This window comes from Lagopus leucura, unplaced genomic scaffold, assembly GCF_019238085.1.
Source record: "Lagopus leucura isolate 7727_CA_CO unplaced genomic scaffold, USGS_WTPT01 Super-Scaffold_100002, whole genome shotgun sequence".
Lineage (NCBI taxonomy): Eukaryota > Metazoa > Chordata > Aves > Galliformes > Phasianidae > Lagopus > Lagopus leucura.
Genome location: NW_024962263.1, coordinates 11,929,235 through 11,948,841, shown reverse-complemented (window position 1 = coordinate 11,948,841; position 19,607 = coordinate 11,929,235). Strand labels below are relative to the sequence as shown.

Genomic DNA, 19,607 nt, shown 5'->3' with positions numbered 1-19,607 from the left:
TATATTTATCTGGTCTGGAATGAGCATTAACCTTTAATTACTGAATAAACATATAAAACAGGTGTGGAATAACTGCCCTTTCAACCGCGCAGGGCTCGCGGTGGAACCGCCATTGGAGTGGTTTCACCTCATGGTGCCCAGAGCCGAGCGAAGGCAGGAGGGCTGGGAGGGAGGCCGTGCGAACGCCCTGAGTCCCACATAAAGCAGAACATTCCAGTTATAAATTATGCACCATCATAACATCCCGTTCACACAGCCGGTGAGCTGGGAATGGAGCACTGGGTACTTTATAGCGGAAAAATGGCTTTTCAATGGGGAGCACACCCTCAGCCTCCTTCTCCTTCTCAGCGCGGGGCCTGTGGTGTGAGAGATATAAAGCAGCATTTTTCTCGCTGCCGGTAGGAACAATGGGAGCTCTGTTAGCACCAGCCCAAACTTCTTTAGCCCCTGCCTCACAAGGCTGGAATGGCTGCTTAAACCCAGGTTCAAAGCCTTTGGCCTCCAAGTGCTTTAATTTAGCACTATTTTTGCTTCTTTAACCTCTGTTTTTACTGCTTAAACCATCTAAGGTCTCCTTGTTTTGCAGGGAACTAAGCAGCTCCTTCTTATAATTAGATTAAAGATAATCAAATGAAGGCTTGGATATTTTTTAATGACATTTAAACTTTGTTTTCGTCTTTTTATAACTTGTGCAAAATTGCTTTTTATCACCGTTGCCCAGCTTCTTGAAAATTTGCACGTCTTTTTTTCTTTTTTTTCATAGCTGTATTTCAAGCTTCTGTTTTTATGGTTTTAAAAAAATATTGTTTGGCAGGTATTTTTCAGCATTTTTATTTTATCCCATAAAACAAACCTTTCCCAGGTGTTCTTAGGTACGATTCACAACTCTGTCATTCTTTTGCTGTCACTTTTCCCAGTGCAGACTGGTGTGAAAGTGACAGAAAATGCAAAAAGAAGCATGAAGAGATGCAGGGAGGGCACAGAGGAAGCAGGACAAAAAAGCTCAGAAATGGAACAAAAAGCCCTGGATCTGCGCAAATCTGCAGCTTAGGGATGGTTGTGCCTTAGTAACAGCAGCAAATCACTGCTGGTGCAGTTTGACTATAGTTTTAAAACATAAATACTCAATCCCAGATGCAGGCATTATTCAGATAACAACTACCTAAAATATTGTCAACGTCACCACTTAATGTAAAAGCTGTGAAGAGAGTGTTGTAGCTGATCTCGGGTTTCTAGAAGAAAAATTGTTTCAAATATTTCCAAATCCTTCCAGCACCTCCACAATGCACAATTAATAGAAATGTATTTGAAATAAGAGCTAAATATCTTTATTGCTACTAAAGGGAGGAAAGGAAAGAAGGTCCTGTCCCATAATTCTCCTTATAAGAGTAAACTTATGCTCAAGAACTGGCTCATAACTCCAGTGGAATGATGGGTGAAAATACCTGAAATAGAAATGGAGATTTGCTGGGCCCAATCCTGCACATCTGATTTACTCTGAGTGCATTCCAAAGTACTGTGTTTAATTTTCAGAATACAACATTGAATTTGTTTTAATTTGTTCTCCTCTTTTGCTCCGAAGCCACGGTGACTTTTTTTGTGCTTAGCTTTGCTCTGTATGGGTGCGTCCCATGTCCTTGGGCTGTGCCTGAAATTTCATGAGGTTGTGCGATAAAGAATACAGCAGCTGAAAAAGAAATCCAAATGGTCATCTCCACAACTAAATACACCACAGTCTGTATTATTGTTTTTATAACTATGAAAAATATTCTGAGTATGAGCATTTGTGTATTCCTTTTCAAACAGTACTTTGGAATAAGCGTACCTCTACAAAACAGAAGGACAAAGCCTGTTCTGCATGATGACGAGCTTTCATTTGGCTTTTTGAGTTCAAAGTGGAGCACATTTTTCTGACAAGTTTCAAGTATTCCAAATTGAATTTTTAAGCATTAAAAGCTCTGAAAAGTATCTTTTTTTTTTTTTTTTTTCCTTTTGAGAACTCATCAGAATGTTGGAATCCTCCAGATATGACTTAATTCCAGTGGTTTCATTATTGAGTTGCATATTTTCATGACCAAAGAAATCAGAGGCATGGCAACATTTGGTCTGTTTTCAGAGCTAAGTATATCTTCCTGCAAACAAAATGCCTGCAGTGATCATTTGAAATATCTGATTGCAAAAACAGTTATCATGGCCTGTTTCTCTGACATTTAGAAAAGGTGAGCAGTATTTTGACCAGTTTACTTCACAAAGAAAGTGTCAAATTAAAGACGTGAACAGAGACTGTTGGTGTTCGTGCATTACATGTCATTCACGTGAGTGGAGGCTGCAGTCACAATTCTTCCTGGGAATGAACCCATTTGATTTTAATCATGGATGCATGCTCTTAAGACACTGTGTTTAAGAGAAAAAGGTATGCAAAAATGGGAGAAGGAAATGAGAAATGTTTAGAACTAAAAAAGAAAGGAGGATCACTTTCCTGGGTTTCTATTGAGGATATGTGGTAGAAGTGGGAGAATGCTGGAAGCAGGGTGGAAATAAAGTTGTCTAGACCATAAAGTTACTGTGCAGTTCAGCAAATCAAAATAACAGCAATTCAAATGTATCTTAACATATTCTGAAATTCCAGAAAACTTATACAGCTGTGACTTGAGGGAAAAAATAAAGCGAATGCTATCTTAAAAGCTGGGTTAAGTATTCTTGATTTGTGAGATCACAAGGAATCTTCAGCCAGCTGGAGCCTTCAGGTTATTCAGTGATTCTAAGTAGAAATGTGGATGACTAATGAAATAAATAGTTGTCTTCCTCTTAATTTTTCATTGGTGGGGCCAACAGTTTTTACGTTTCCTGAGGCACTCTGCATACATTATTGAGGTAGTGTGTTAAAATGATCTCGCCTCATTTATCCTCCCCCACAAAATAGTTCAGATGTAACTTTCCAAAGAAAACATCTGAAACATTTAATTTTACCTGTCACTTTTTTCATTTTCCCTGTTAGAATGCTGGGCCGTATGATTCTAATGGGGAGTTTTCATGTGAAGGGTAGAATAAACAAAAGTGTGATTTAACATTCAGAGACTGAAAAATGACTAATGGGCAACTCTAATTCCTTTTTCAGGTCCTAGGTATACATAGTTGAAAGCTATAAAGGTAACAAAGGTTATCAGGACCTAGAGATAAGAATTAGGAGTTGTTAAGTTTACTGTTTAAAATCAGAGTTTCCTCATTTTTCTTTCTACTATGTGAAGTAGTAGTTCCTTGGATTTTCATTATTCACACTGTCACGTTAATGCTCTATTGTGATTTATCATTTTCAAGGAACAGGTATTTATATTTGGTTCATCAAAACATATTCCATAGTGTTCTCCACCTAGACACAGTTCATGATTTTGCAGAGCTGCTTGAATATCTTCTCTATTATACTGATGATTTTTTATCTTTTGGGGAAGGCCTTTTTTGTTGCAGACCATATTTGTTTCAGTGTTTTGTGCTTGTCTCTTTAGCAAAGTCTTCCCCACTCAGAAGCATTCAAACTGTAGATCAATCTATCAGCTGGTATGATTGATGCTAAAGCCTCCGTGTGTATCCCAGTTGATTTTTCTGGTTGAAGCGCAGCAGACATGAACCCTGAACAGATTCATACATCTTTGCTTGGGAGTAATGTTATGCAAGCAGAAGTAGTGATTGAGCTTCTACTGATCATAAACTGAAGTTAGTTTTGCCAAGCCCCAAGAGAAACTGGTGTAAGAGATTTGAAATAAAAACTTCCATTACTAACTCCATTACTAACTAGATGTAGAAAAATACTTTTAGATTATTTTTTTCTGAAACGGGTAATTCCTAACTGTACATACGATGCTTCTTGTTTGAAAGTATTCATAAAGAATGATGCTAGGACATTTTGGCTGGTATTTCTCTTCTAACTACATTCAAACTGTATTAGATTCAGTGTTTATCAAACTGATTTCACTGAGAAAATATGCTAGGCTTTAAAGTGCATTATGCATGTCTGAATCTCTATATGAGATTGTTTGCTTTATCTCTTTCTATTACTTTTTGCTGTGTAGTAAAAGAGTCACTGCACTATGAAACTCCTTTTTTCACTCTAACACATTGCAGTCATAGCAATACAGTTGTATAAGACAGCTTGTTCAACAAATGGATGTACTTTCAATCATCAGTTAAACTCTGCTTTCACTTGCTTGACTTAGGGAAAGTGAATATTTGTTAGGATATTTTATCTTGTCAACACTGTCTTTTTCTTCCTTGGTTACTTTATGAAGTTCTAATGCAGCTCCTGTTTAAATCAGTCAAAAACTGTACTCTGTATTCAAATTTTTCTGCTGCACCTGTCTTAGGCGAAAATTGTTCCCAAATATAATTACATTTTTATCCTCTATGGAGGAGTCCTGCCTCACAGAGCAGACAGGTAGAGAAAAATAGTCTGGAAAAATATAATGACCTTCACTGTGCTTGTGCATCTGAATATATATGGCCACTGTCCTGGCCGAATGTAGGGAACGGGCCTTCAGCAGAATAGGCCACTTGTACTAGAGACTTAGATGGTGCATTCACACAGGCACCCCACCATGGCTGGATTTACAGGTTACTTTTACTGTGGAGGTAGTGGTATTCATCCCCACTCATGGTCCTCAAGTAACATGAATCATATCATAGAACATCCTCCTTTGTCATGTGTAGTAGTGATGTGCAAGGGTGGTGTAACACAAGGGAAGTTGGAGAGGATAGTATCAGTCGAACTAAGACCAGCCTTGGTAGTTTACTACTGTTCACTACATTTAATACTGACAAAATGGAGCTGTTTAGTTGTTACGCATTGGAAAATGGAAGAAATGCCCATTTCTTTCTAAAGGAGCTTGTCACTTCGTCCTGCACACTGCTTTTCTCACTCTGCCTGAAGAAACTGGGGGATAGCCAGCAAAATCCTCAAATGTTATAGCAAGTTGCAACAATGCAAGTGCTATTTATGATATGCAAAGTCAGTCTGTAAATTATATTTTTGTTGTTGTTTAGCTAACACTTGGCTCATTACAGAGTTCTCATGTGTTTGCATGCCTGCATGGGAGCCCTACATAGGACTTCACTGGTGGGGGTCCATTGTGCTTCATGTTTAAATTTTGCCTGGAATCTTTTGATTCTAGTTTGTTTTCAGATCACCTTAAAGTTCCAGCAGCTGCAGAAGACATGAAGACATTTTATCTGAAGGAGGGCATGTTTCATCAGACCGCATAAATAATTTTTGGCTTTGGGAACTTGATTAGAAGCATGTAATATTTTCCTTAGACATAACTGAGTCCTCAGCTTTGTCTTTTGTACTCCTTAAGCTCCCAGTCCACTGACCTGAATGCCCGTGTATGGTTTTGGACTTTCTGTGATAGACATAGTTCATTTGTGAGTGAGGCAAGGCTGAGTAAGAGCCTGGTTTCATCTTTGGTTTCATTATTGGCTTCTAGTTTGAAACGTTGAGAATTTGCATCATTTTTTTGTGGTGTATGTGATTTTTGGTTTTGATTCATGGAAATAATGACTAGAATTCGGGACAACCACATCTTTTCTTCTCAAAGACAGTTTATCTCTAATTTAATGGACTGGTTTCCGTTTTTTTAGCTTTCCAAATGTGCAATTATCCCATTAGAACTCTACCAGAGTTCAGGCTAGTCAGTGAGCAACAATCCCATTTGGCGGGAGGGGAGAGGAGCTTTGGGACTTGTGTTCATTTTGATGCTGAACTCTTTCTCACACCCACTAGAAATTCCAGCCTGAATCTTTTCATTGAAACAGATACATTTCCATGAAATATTACTGTTTAAAGAAAAGGTATTCTAGAGAAAAAGTTTCCTCAAGCTAATTTGGGGGGGTTTTTGTTTTTTCATTTTTTTCTTTTAATCTGTAGGACTACAGTACTCAACAGTGTGTAAGTGGGAATGACAGCTTCCATTTCCAGCAGCGCTGATTGAGTTGATACCCAGAACAAAGGACCATGATCAGTCTCGCCGGGAGTCATGCTCAATAATATCTGAGGTCTTTGGTACATTTTTCACTTCATAAGCTTTGCTAACCTTAAAAATAAATAAATGAGTACGGAATAAATATTTCACAGAGCAGTCATGGAAATCTTACAATGTAAAGCCTCAACACACTGCAGTTGGCATTTTTGTTTTGCCAGCAGCCCTGAGCTAAACAGACTGTTCACTGTTGATGCTAATGCAGGTTCTTCTATTTTTTAACCTGCATACTGCTAATCAAATCACCGTAGATTTGAGATGTGTGTCCTTTGCACTGTGACCATTTTCTAGCTGGAGTGTAAGTCCTGCCTCAGTTTCAGGCCTGATGAACAGCACTTGGCACTGGACATGGTGGTAGCATTTCCTACTGCTTGTTTTCACTTGGAAAACAAAGCAAACTTGGAAGAGTTGCCCTGTTTTACTTTATTTTATTTTATCATTCCTTCATTTCCTCCTGTGTCATGGAACAACACTCTTTACTTAGTGACAGGATGCAGTGTTGTGACTTGACGTTGCCCAGCTCCTTCATTTCTCTGCCAACAGCATGCTGTGGAGCAGATTTGGTACCTAAAGGAACAAGGCAGCTGAGAGACTGCATGCAAGAAATAGCAGGAATTACTTTTAAAACAAATAAGTCTATCTTATGGGAAGATTTTTATAAACTTCTAATCCAATTAAGTTAAAGCTCTAATAACATAGTTTAACTTGTTGGCTTTATTTTTTAAAAACATCTGGTTTTAATCAGTGTTCTTGAATAAGACAGCTATCTCTTTGCAGTAAAAAATTGCTATACTATAAAGTGGCAAAATTAAGTGTTTTTTAGATACTTTAACTGGAGTGTAACAGTTGACCAGTGGTCTTAAGAGCATCTCTTTTGAAATTGGATGAAAGTTGGTAGGCTTTAGATGTGTCTTCTGAGCTTGAAATCCATTTTTAAGTAATTATTTAATTGATAGCCATTTATCCTAGCGGAGGCTTCAGGAGAAGCCATTTGTTCCAGCAGAGCTTGAAAAAGCCTTGACAAGCATGTGATACTAAGCTTTGGGATGCAGCATCAGTATCCACTTGCCATTTCCTAGGTGAAGTCTGTGTAGATGTCAGAACAGATCATGTGAAACTATGTGGGTCAATTAATCATTGCCAATGAGCCATGGCATGCCAAAGCTCCATTGCATAACAGCCTCCTTGTTAAGTTCACAAAATCTAAATCCACAAGCCAGACCTCCTTCTCTAAGACCTCCAATAGAGGTTACAGAAATGTCTGCAGGGAAGTACATTTACTGCAAGAAATGAACGTTGCTGGCTTATAGTGTTGATCTTCAGGGAGGAAAAAGAAAGAAAGAAAAAAATGTGGACTTTGTCTTGATAATTAGTTTGGCGAAATTGATTATGCTGGGTAGGTCTAGAATAAGGCTTCTAATGTGAATGTAAAATTCATACATATAGTGTAAGTGAAAATAAGATGGAATCTGAACATTATTTTCTGCTATGAGGCAGAAAGCGTCACAAGAGTTTAGTTCTTCTGCACCCCCATCTGTTTCTTAACCCTAATCTTGACAGATGCATAACCATAGGGTAAGAGAGGTAAGGAAAATCAAAAATGAATAGTAGCCTGACATACTACAAAAATAAATTAAATTCCCCTGACAAGTAAGTCATTGTTACAGAAGGAAGAGTGTGAGGGGGAGAGGGAGACCGTCTTTTACTTCTCTGGCCCATTTAGGAAGTTTGGTCACTGGTATGAAGCCATACAGCTGCACACAATATAAAGTAAGTTTAACAGCATATTTGGTGAGTTTATAACTTCCCTAGGGCATTTTAACATTAAAAATAGTGATTGTTAACCTGGTCCATCTGAACTTAAATATGAGCTTACTTTGCAAGAAATGAGGGGTGATGGCTCAAGTACTTTTCTGTTTTATTATTGCATGAGGGCTTACATTGCTTGATAGCTGCATTCTGTCTGGTTTTGCATTTTGTACTCAACAGGGATATTCAAATCTGCAGTCTCAGTGAGGATGGCAGTTCCAGTGCTGGATTAGAAATATGTTCTCCTACAGTTGTGCACTGATAGTTGAAATTGAGTAGTCTATGATAAAGCGGTTGTTGTGTGTGATGGATATTAGCAGTCAGTACCTTATATGTGCATTATCTGAAGACTAAGGATTTCCACCAGAAGCAGAAACTCTTCTTAAAACACTGGTGTTTGAGACAGGAAAATAAGACTAGAAATATTTAAAAGCATGCAAGAAATTGTTGTGTGCTGTAAAGTATTGCCATATAGGCTGAATCACCAGAAATAGTTATGGTTGGGAGGGACCTCTGGAGGTCAGCTGGTCTAACCTCTCTGCTTAAGCAGGGATGCTGATAGCAGGTTACCCTGCACCATTTTCAGACGGCTTTTGAAGTCTTGCCCTATTTCAGGGAAAAGCCACTTGCTGGGTGTTTCAGATAGAGCTCTATATTATGTACTAAAGGCCTTACATGCAGTTTGTACAAAGTTAACAGGTAAAGCAGGAGAAATCAGACTGCAGGTACAACAAGTACTATACCTACTATATGTATTACTTGCATACTGTGGATCCCTTTCACCTACAAGCAAACTTCCACATACCTTAGAGAAGACAGCATCTCACCATTGGAGCAAGGATCTCATCTCAAGGGCACCCATCAGGTCTCTAGAGGCATCCATGCTCAGGCTCACACCCCTGTTGTCAAGAGGCTTGGCAGAGACATGCGCTGGCTGCTTCCACACAAATAAAACTTGTGGTTTTTGTGCTCCAACCTTTCAATATGTTCTTCAATTCTTTTGCTGTAGTGCATGATGAAGTACTTTGTATCACTGGTAAAACTGTAATGCTTAGAGAAATTTTCTCATAATTCCTAGGCGTGCCATTTTCATCAGATGCCTCATTTCTCAGCTAAGAGCCTCCTGTTTTAAAATGAACACAGCTAAACCTTAATTCCCTTAACTCCCTTAACTCCCAGATGCAGAAATGCATCTGTGCAGCATCAAACAAACTGAGAGTGCTCAAACTTTCTAATATTGGCAGTTGGCGAAACAGAATCATTGCACATGGGGAATGGCTGTTAGGTTTCCACCACTGCTTGTGCATGTACATGGTGTTGATGTTCCATATGCAGTGCATGAAAATTCTAGTATCTAGATATTATAAAAGCATTGGAATAGCAATTTTGAATTTTAGGGGGTGCATAAGTGTATATATAACATTATATACAGACACATTATTAGTTCAGTGCTGGTTTGAATAGATAGTACATAACCTAACATAGTAGCAATCCTTGGGTTTGTTTTTGGCTGTTATCACAGAACTGAGGATTAGGAATTCATTTCCTAAAGTTTAAATATAACTTCTATTCTATATGGATGGTTATAAAAACTATATGTATATTGTATATGCACATCATCATGTTGACTCCGTATCACAGATGATGGTTATAGCCCCAGAACTGAGTTAAATTAGGATCAAGTGTTGGATGGTGCTGCGTGGCTTATCGCTTTTATTAAGGGAAAGATGTTAGTGTTAAAAACATGACAAACAGCAATTCATCTAAAAATATTGTAATGCTGCTTCTAGGTGATAAGAATTATCATCCATCTAATTCCATTTGTTATGAACAAATCTTTTTAACTTCTTAAGAATTGCTATGATATTTTGGAATACCCAAGCAACTTGAACTTAACTATGTCTTAGGTTTTTTTTCCTGTGTTTTACCAATCTCTGCTAGCTGAAGTGAGCACTGTCAGAAAGTAGCCTGTTGCAGTCTCTTAAATAGTTGGCATAAACTGCAGAAGCTTGGGCACATATTTGCCTTAGCTGTTGTGAGCAGCTATCTTGAAATAATTGGAACAACCTTTTTCTTTTTTTCTTCCGTCACCTCAAATTGCAACAGAATTCTGTTTAATAAACAGACAATTAAACCAGGAGATTAGAGGGAAACTTAGAGACGTACTTGAATCTATCACTGAGGTGTTTGAAATGATGGTATTGTGAAGGTTGGTGAACTGACCAGGCTACACTGCTCTCCCCACTAGCAGGAGAATAGAAATCCAGTCTTTGAATTCCTAAGAAGCTGTCCAGACTAAGAGATGGACACAGTAAGGTGCACTGCATTAAGTCTACATTTTACTGTCTCTGCACTTACCGTGTCATTTCCAGCCATCTACTTACGTCATTCAGGCTGTCAACATTTCATGTCTTATGGGGGACAGCATCCTTTTCTCTGGGCTTGTTGAATGCGATGTGCAAAATTTCTTTTGTTCACTCAGAACATTTCTGGGAAGACCATTTCCCTCACTTGCTGCTTTCATCATGTCACATGTGTTTTCGCTGGCTCCTTTTCCTCTGTCACATCAAACCAGTGTTACTTGTCTTCACTTCACATGCTGCTCATGTCATCTATTCACCCTATCTATCATCTCTCATTCACTATTGATTGGTTGACTCTTGACTCTTGTCTGCAGGCAGCTTCTGACACCTACATTCAGCACCCACTTCTTACATTTTCAGACGAGCATCTCCCTCCTTCTCCATGCTACTTCTCAAGCTTGGGAGGAAACTGTTGTAAATACGCTCTAAGTTATTTCATCACTGTCCTTCAAATCTCAGCCTAAAACTTCTGTGCTGTGATACTACTAAGAATCCTCAAAATGGTTAGACAGCTGTTGTACTGCAACGCTTTCCTTTCATGACAGTCGAGGAAAAACCAGAGAGATGAAACTGAGATGTTTAAAATTGGGAAGTGTGAATAACCTTCTTAGTACTGAGTGTGGGATTTCCAAGTCAGGAGCATAGACTAGTAAATGGATAGACATGCCATGACAGCTGTAGGACATGTGCACTAGTTCATCCTCCACTTTGCTGCACATTAGACGCCATAATCAGAAATGCCATGGAGGAGGATAAAGAGAGAAAGTGAGGAAGTTTTGTTCGTGACCCAAAGACCACAGTTTTGTTTGGTATGTCAGGGTGGTGAATTCGCAGTCCCACTGGTGTATTCCAAAAGTGGAGTCAGAGGGTCACTCAGGTTGAAAGGGACCTCAGGAGGTCTCAGTCCAACCTCAAGTTCAGAGCAGTGTCAGCACTGACTTCAGCCCCAGCTGCTCATTGCTTTGTCCAACTAGGAGGTTTTCACTCCAAGGACAGAGATTGCAAAACCCCTGGTAACCTGTTCCACTGCTCTTCTTGCTTCATCACAAAAATTTTTGCCCAGCCCCAGCTGACCATCTTGGCAGCCCTTCACTGGAGCCACTCCAGTTTTTCAACATCTTTTTTATGCTGTCAGACCCCAAACTGGACATAGCATTCCAGATGGAGTGGAACAAGTGCTGAGTAAAAAAGAATTACCACTTCCTTTGATTTGTAGGAATGTAGAGCCTGCTAGCTGGCTGAAGCACTTTTAAAATAGCCCAGGATGCTGTTGACTTCAACGGTGTCTGGCTAACATTCAGCCTACTGCCTATCAGGACATGGGGTCTGTTTCAGAAGAGCTGCCTGTCAGGCTGTACTGCAACAGTTGCTTTGTCTGTTCCATTTCTATCAATCCTTGCTGAATTTCCTCCAGTATGTCCAGATTCATCCAACTGACGGAACATATAAACAATTAACCCCCAGCTTGGTGTCATCTTCAAATCTGATGGGGAAGCACCTCATCTCCCACTCAGGTCACTGGTAAAGGTAAACTCTGTTTTCAGTGGCACGGGTGCATTGTGGTTTAAGCCAGGAGCAGATCCACACCACACTGCCATTCACTTGCTCCCCCCACCAATGGGACTTCAGACAGAAATAGAAAAAAGATAAAACTTACGAGTTCAGAGAAGTGCAGTTTAATAGAAAGAGACAGAAAAGGGTGGGAAAGCAATAATAATAAGAATAAGAAGAAGAAGAAGAAGAAGAAGAAGAATAAACACTATTTTCATTTTAAATCCAAAGCACATTACCACAGTAGCTACTAGGAAGAAAATTGTCCCATTCAAAACCAGGAAGGGTGTCACGCAGTGTTAGCTTAGTTTCATAGCCCTGTTAGTGAAGTTTTTAAAGTGCCGTAAATAATGCATTTTAGATAAACAGATCATGAGAAACAAAAAGAGAGAAGAAACTTTTTCTCTCACAGGGTGGTCAGGCACTGCAATGGCTGCCCAGGGAGGTGGTGGAGTCGCCATCCCTGGCAGTGTTCAAGAGGCGCCTGGATGAGGAGCTACAAGAGATGGTTTAGTAGCTTTTGGCACTGATAGGAATGGGAGGGTGGTTGGACTAGATGATCTTGCAGGTCGTTTCCAACCTTGTGTTTCTGTGATTCTGTGATTCTGTGAAAAGGCAAAGTGATAGGAAACTTTTGATCAAGTAAGTTCACATTGTCATGAACTGTCCCAATCCTGGACCTGGCCTAACAAATTTCAAGTCACACAGTGTTTGTCTGTCTGAACATTAGAGGGGAAACAGAATTCCACTTTAAGCTGAGACCATCCTGAACCCTTCATTATGGTTTCGTAGCTACCTATAATATATATACAGACTTGTGTATAGTTAAGTTTTACAGAAAGAATGTCTCTTATGGCTGGAGCCCTCTGTGCCAAGTTTCTAAATTGAGTGAGCTTTTCCAGCAGAGTTACTGACCTCTGAAACAGGGTTTCTATCATGAAAATGCTGACATAACCTTTAACTGTAGAGCCACGAACAGCTTTGTTATATTACTTGTTCCTAGCTTATGTCCTTGCTCTGGAAACAGTGGTGGCATTGTCTGCTGCTAATCGTGTTAAGGGGGTGGGGAGAATTGGCATTAATATCAGAAGAGCAAAGTAATTTAAAATTAAAAATTCACCTTATGTGAGTTGTAGAAGCTCAGGGGATTTTTACATTTATATCTTTAGTTTGAGACTAGTTATATGATACCCTAATTTTTTTTTAATACTCTTCAAATACATCAGATTGATAAAGAACATTTACTACCTCTAATATATTTTGAGTATTTTAAGCTGTCTTACATTTATAAATCTGACTGGTGGATCTAATCACCTTTTTAATGTGCTGTTTTCCTCAGTACTGCATGTAAAGAGAAACCAAAGCCTCACACAGTGTTTCCAGCCTCTCCTGATTTTAGTGTGAGTTTTGCAATATCCAGTGTTTAAGTTCTTAAAAGTCCCAGCTCCTGGAGTTGGAGGATTGCCTCAAGAGCTCAGCTTTTCTGCTTTGCAGTCCATGAGAGTTCCCAGAGAAGACCAACAGTCTGAGTGCTGAAAGATCCAAAATAAAAACCAAAAGGAATCTAGGAACTGCAGTTTTGAATATTTTTATGGCTTTTTCAGATGACTTGTTTTTTAAAGGCTTGTAGTGGCAATACTTTGAATATAATCATTTTGAAAAGAACTGCTTGGAATGCAGATTGCTACCAGCACTCCAGTTGTTGATGCCATCATCTAGAGGTGCTCAGAGCAGAGTTCTACAGCTGGTTGCTTCTGATTTTTACACCCTGGGACACTGAGGAATCCTACTTTATTATTTATCTTCTTTAGATTATATCGACCTAAAGCCCTAGATCAGGACCATCTTGAAAGGCTGTGACCCAGACTTTTCTTTTTGTTAAGTTGTTGCAGAAACTCTTGAAGCTAATGTATAAAACTTACAAAGCATGGAAAAAACAGAGAAAAAAAATGAGTAAAAGGATGAGATTTTTTGGTGTGTATTATTTTAATCATAGTGAAGAGAACATGGAAAAAAAAACCAAAAAACAAAGGTGCCCTCAGTCTTTTGCTACAGATAAAGTAGCATAGGGGCTGATGCAGCCTTGCCATTAAGCGTTGCAGTCACTTTTGGGAGGAACTGGAATGACCCATGATACTCTCCTGCAAAAGGCTTCTGTTGAGCAGCTGTCAATAGCGTTTTCTAATTTCTAATAGGTACTAATTTCCAGAGATAAGGAAGTGATGCTCCCAGTGAGAAAAGCAAAGGAGGTTGCAAAAGCTGTTAAGAGTGGGAAATTAACAAACCTGGGAGGCAAATGGCTGAATAGATAAGTTTCAACCCATTAAATCTTTGTCAAACAAAACCTGTAGTTTCCCACTAGTTCAGCTGCTGTGTGTTTGGTGTCAAGCTAAGTGTAACTTCATTTTTGCCTGGGGAGAGTAGGAGGAGCTTTGTCAATTTTTCAGCAATTCTCTTTTATTTTATTTTATTTTTTTTTCGTGGATGAATTAGCCTTTCCTGTTCTATCTGCACTTATAAGAGCATTATAGCTGGAGCCATGCGATTGTCTTATTGGTATGAAAAGACGGGTAGGTAAAGGTAGTCTTCACGTGTAACTCCACAAGGCTTCCAAGGGCTAAATAAAGTCCCACTAAACAAAGGCTTTCGCCTTTCATGTTTCACAGTCCCCATACTTACTGTGCCGTACTGTTCTAATGTATTCTGATGTCTTGAGTAACCCAACTGCTAGATGAGATCATGCTCTTAATGAAATCAGCAGCCAGCTACTGAAAAGGTTTGCCGTTGTGAAAGTGCTCCTTTACGTTCTTGCTTAATAAACGCATTAATCATAATTCAGTAGGGAAAAAAAGTGATCTGTTACAGTAAAACCATCTGCTTTTTATTTCTTTTGTTCAAAGAAGACCTAAGTTTGAAATTCCTTTCAAATTTTCCACGATATGTGTTCTTCTGCTTTCTTTTTCCTAACTTCGCTAATTTATATGAATAAGACTCTGAACGATTGAAACCCCCTAGTAAATCTCTAAGTCCTTAACCACTTACTGCTTGCTTGATATAGCATTTGCTGTTGTTTATAGTCTGCTATCCATGGGATTGGTTTTCGGTGTAGTAAAGCACTAAAAATCTCATAGAGTTGGATCAACTTGGGTGTTCTGCGGTTAGCATGGTGGTTGTTATGCCTAATTCCCACAGCAGAGCGGGGGAATTAGGGGGAGCATCATAAAGAACAAAAGTTAGTGGATTGCCAGCTGAGTAAAGCCCTTACTGTGAACAGGTTTGGGTAATAGCAATATTTCTAAAGGGGAGGGTAATGACACTTAAGTGAGGTTGGTCTTAGTAAGCAGTTGCAGGTCTGGATCCAATAATGTATCATTTACTGCGTCTGGAATAGATCGCTTGAATAAATTAAGTGAACTCTTACCCTGCTGTGAGCTTTCTTGCTGTGTGCTCTGTGCTTATTAGCCTCCTAGCCCCTAGTTTGACCCTGTTCCCTTCTTAAATTAATGCATCTCCAATTCCCTAATCTAGACTTTTTCTTTTTTTAATCTCATGTTTCTTTGTTTCCACCCAACTTGAGGAAATAGCTGAGGAGTTTTCGATTGTTTACCCAGAGGCAAAATTAACAGGTGCATTCAGGGTTATTGTAAGGCTCATCAGATGTACACAGGGCTTGGCTCAGCTCCAAATCTTGAAAAACAAAACAGTACTGTAAATTAATTGAAAACTGACCAAAATGAAAGTATCACTTGACACATAAGCATAGTTATGGCATTTATTCTATTACTTTTATAGTGAAAGAGGGGCCATAAAATGGATGTTTCACCATGCCAGGATCTAACTATCTGTGGTTTAGGCAAAAAGCACTAGAGACTTGCCATTCAGATTTGATGGCGAGATGCTGGTGCCATAAAACACTCAAAGGAGACATTTCAGCTTTAGATAGGTTTCCTCTGACTTAAAAGGAGTAGCACCCTTAGCTCAGGAATATCCAGCCATGATTTTTGACAACATGTTCTTCATTTTTGATACAGTCAAAAAGGCATAGAAGTGCATTTGCTGTCACTTACCTGATTTGGTTTGGAAGAATTTAGCAAGAATACAGAGCATGGAGAGCGTAGAAGGGTTAAGAAGAAATACATTTTAATATATGTTATGACTTCATCTAGGGATCGCTTACAGGAGATTCTAGCCAGCTCCATCTTATATTCAGAGGCTTTGTAGTAGGGACAAAAGCTCTTTGAGATTCAGCTTCCTCATTGTGAAAACTAAACCTCATATTTTTCTGAGAACACTGTCTCCCTCCAACCACTTATAGTGTTAAAGACAAAAGACCTTGAAAACATACTTGTTGAGAGGAGTTTTGCAATCGTTCATGTGACAGAATATGTTAAGACAGTGTAGTTTATGAAATACCAGGAAGTTGACAACGAGCTGTTCAGTGGCCTTGTAATAATCTGTGTGACAAGTGAGCATTTTAGTCGTGCTTTTGAAAAGTGAATTCAGTAAGACCAGCAAATAATTCCTGGGCTGTTCAGCAGATAAGGAAATGATAGAAGATGCAAGAATTTGGGAAGGATGGAGGGGGCAGGGGGAGTTCTCCCTTATGATGTCTTGGAGACAACAATTTTAGCAAAGAATTATACAACAGTCAGTATATGACAGTAGCACTAATTCCAAAACTTGTTTCTCTGTGCTGTGCTTCTGTTTGTTGACTGGCTTTTTTTGGAGGGAGAAATGGGTAGGAATCTAAAACTTCGAAGTCATTTGCAGTGGAGTGTAGTGTAGGACTGAAACATCAAGGTGACAGTGATACCTTGATGGTGAAATGCTGAGTGGTGCAATGCATTGCATTTAATGTGCAGCCTTGAGCCCTACACCTGTGCTCTGCCTGATGATCTCTTCCAAAATGTGGTTATGTGTTCCAGATGTCAGAGTGGGTTTGTAAAACTAACCATTAGAAGAAGTGGTTGTAGGCATTGTCTCCTGACTTTTCCTGGCTTTGATACATGAGGTAAATTCAGAGGCTAAACAGGGAAAAGTCACATTTCAGTTTTGCTAGCCAGTATGCAGTATCAGTAATGATGACAATCACAAGGCTAATTGCATTGCAGAGCAACTGAGGACACCCTCTCCTCTTTCCCATTTCTCTATCTTTGCTAATCAGTGCAAGTCTGAGCTGATTTTGCGACCTGTCTTTCCCTGCAGGAGCCTGTGGCAACCCAGGTTGCACAGCACCTTGTGGAGAACAAACTGTTTTAGGTTGGCTGAAGATGATCACTTGTGATTTCTCCACACCTTCTTCCCACACTGACAGGTTTCTCACATAATGTTATCTTTTTTGTGGCTTTGTTTCCTGTAAGGTTTTCACCTGCACATTTCTACCAGGTTTGTAGATCTCAGTTTGCCTTTAATGCTCTTGTTCTTAATGAAGTTTGAGTAGATCCTTGTGTTTCTCTTGGCATCTCTATGTCACTCAAGATGCTGTATAGATCTGTGATTGTTTCAGAGTTGGTTTCATCTTTGAGATAAGTACAGAGGGGTAAGAACCTCTCATCTGCCAGTGTTCTTAATGCTAGAACGAAATGTTATCCAAAGTGTATCATCTCTGTTGGAGACCCCATGCCTTTTTTCATGCTTTTGATCACTGTGAAGTAATTCATTCAAATGTCAGAAAGGTTAATTAATATATCACTGAAATTAACATGGACACTTTTCAGTTGCAGAACTATTGCCCTGTGTACTATCTAGACTCAGGTCTTGCTTTAATGTTTACTTTTGCTCTCAGTCAAGAATTTCTTCCAGCTGTAAGAACAAAACACGGTATGGTTTACATTTTTATAATTGACGTTTGAATGCAAAGTTATAGCTATAGGGATTTATGAACATTATTTATTGGAATTTGTGGACAAACTGATATGTTTGAATGATCCTTGTTTTTTAACTCATCAAAATGCTTTTTCAATACCCTGGAAATTTATTTAAATTGCACCTATTTATGAACTCTCTTACTGTACGAATGCATAACACTCTGCAGAGCTGGTGAATTCTACCTGTGCGCGAAGCAAGGGTAAGGTGAACCAAGGCAAATCCAAGTTGATAGCAGTTACTGCTGCCTTTGATACCAGACCTGATTTATTGTGTGCTTTCAGCAGAAGCTCATTGCTTATACATTGCAAATACCCTGCATGTGTTTAGGCTTTGTTTCACAAACTGCTGCTTAGTCCCTTGCAGAACAGTACTGGGATGGAGACTGTTGACTAAGCTGTCTCTCAAACATCTGTAGCATAGTGTGTTGAGAGCCACAATGATCTTGGTAAACAAAATAATGTATTTTGGGAGCTATCTTTCTGCAAGAGGGCTGCCAATAATTAATTCTTCTGCAGCCATTAATAAGATGATGCCCACAATGGGAAAAGAAGGATTGGAACATTGTTTTAAATATGAATAGTGCCATAAATAAATTTACATAGAGAATTCAGAAATTGCAGAAAGGAAGAGTAAACACCATCAAAACCTGTATTCCTGTCTGAAGCAAATTATGTCTCCAGAAAAACACTGTCACACTGTAGCTTATTTTAGCACAGGTGGTTTCAACAGAACCAATAGAAACCACCAACATATAGAATTTAGGGAAGAATGAATAGCAAATATGACTACATCCGTTTGGATGAGATGAACTCCAGAGAATTTACCTTGTAGCAGCAGAAAGAGAATGTGAACCTATTCACCTGAGCCAGTGCTTTGCTACGCTGTTTTACTGACATGCCAAATTTGTTGGTTTTTTTTCTTCTGGCCTCATTAGCTCATCTGCCACTGAGATGATTACAGTACTTTTTTGAGGATTTGTTTGAGTATTGTTTTTTAGTATTTTCATAGTCTGGGGCTCCATGCTAGGACTTCTTGCTCTGAACTTCTTGCTTATGTTAGTGTTTGCAGGAAGCCTGGTTCCAAGTGAAGGCTTTGATCCTGTAAATACTTGCACTTTCTGAACTACGTGCAGTAAGCCTCAGTGCCCTTCCCAGCTTCCAAATTGTAGAATGTGGGTTAGAGTCTCAGAACAATAGCTGAAAATAACCTCTGAAAAGGTACATATGGGGTGTTCGTTTTGTCAGTGCAGAGTCCTAATAATTCATTTTGCACGTATAAACATGGTATCAAATACAATGAAAATCCTTTGAAGGCATATGTTAAGAAAGAAAAATAATACTAAATCAGCGGAGTCATTTTGTTCTACAGTTTTTTAGACTTTGCTGTGGATTTCAGACATGGCTTAAGGGAGGAATGAATAATCACTCTCAACAGAGAATTTCTGAGTTTGAATTCTGTGGTACATTCCAGTAATGTTGAATAATCATTTTTGTTTTCCTTTGTGCATGGGTATGTGCACGGATGTGTGTGTTTGAAGGCCTTTAGGCATTTTATTTTCCTATTAGGAGCAGGCACTATATTTTTCTTTATGATATAGATTAAAAATTAGATTAAAATATTTTTTGATTGAGATACTGCCTTTATCTAAACTAGCACGTGTTTAAAAAAAAACAAAACAAAAAACACTGAATGGAGTACAAATTACTTTACAACATTCTTTTTAAATTAAACCTCTTGGAAGTAAGATAACTACATGGAAATAATTATCTGGCTCACAGACTTCTGAATGTGTGTTTTGTAGAGTGGCCTGTTTTCTGAGGGAAAGCAACAGGGTTCAGTTGTGTCCTCTTTAGAGCCAAACCGCTGATCAGCGGTGGTAAAGAAATATTGTGAAGCTCACCTGTCTGCTGAACACTGCTTGTAAATCATATTCTGTGTGTCAGTGGCTTTCAAAGTCTTGTATATATGGTTAATGCTGTGCCACGTTCAG

The 19,607-nt window shown here is 39.0% G+C and overlaps 1 protein-coding gene across 2 annotated transcripts in view; it reads left to right on the top strand.

The window, feature by feature from the left end:
• Positions 1-19,607, top strand: part of GMDS (GDP-mannose 4,6-dehydratase) — a 388,807-nt gene that overhangs the window by 215,181 nt on the left and 154,019 nt on the right. The gene's annotated exons all lie outside the window — the stretch shown is intronic.